Raw genomic sequence first — 570 nt, forward strand, 5'->3', positions numbered from 1 at the left:
CCAGCTGGTGGGCAGGGACGGCCACCCCCCAGCGCAGCAACACCCGGGCACCTACCACCGGATCCTTGACAGTGTCAATCAGATTAATGATGTTGGTGCCACCACGTAGATTCTCCAGAATCTTAACCTCGCGTTTTATCTTCTTTTTCTTCACTGGCTTAAATAGACAAAAGAAATTAGAAGTGAGAGTTCCTTTCAGAAATTAACACCGATGTCTGCCACTGATTTGGAGCGGATGACATCACGTCCCCTCCTCCCTCTGCTCCCAACCTCGCAAAGGGACAATTTTAGTTTTGAAGAGGAGACTGACACTTTGAATGAACTAAGACTTCCCTCTGATCAGGAAAAGCTTTCCCCTCATGAGGGGAATATCAAGCCACTCCCAACAAACATAATTGTGACTCCGGTAACCATTTAAAAGCGCCCTGGACTGCGATGTGGACATCTCAGCACACTCACTCCACGTTACGCATTTAGAGCCCCAGGACAAGCTTGGTGGATCTCCTAACTCAGCTTTTGACTGCCAGCACATACCAGTTTGTTTTTCACTCCTTAATCCCAGCCCATTCA

The 570-nt window shown here is 48.2% G+C and overlaps 1 protein-coding gene across 1 annotated transcript in view; it reads right to left on the bottom strand.

Annotated features, from left to right (window-relative positions):
• Window positions 1-156, bottom strand: part of LOC104281174 (casein kinase II subunit alpha') — a 13,545-nt gene extending 13,389 nt beyond the window's left edge. The window contains exon 1 of the mRNA XM_009879080.1: window positions 56-156. The gene's annotated coding sequence lies outside the window, so the exon portion shown is untranslated. The remainder of the gene's footprint in view (window positions 1-55) is intronic.
• Between the last annotated feature and the right edge of the window lie 414 nt (window positions 157-570).

This window comes from Apaloderma vittatum, unplaced genomic scaffold, assembly GCF_000703405.1.
Source record: "Apaloderma vittatum isolate BGI_N311 unplaced genomic scaffold, ASM70340v1 scaffold25391, whole genome shotgun sequence".
Classification (NCBI taxonomy): Eukaryota; Metazoa; Chordata; class Aves; order Trogoniformes; family Trogonidae; genus Apaloderma; species Apaloderma vittatum.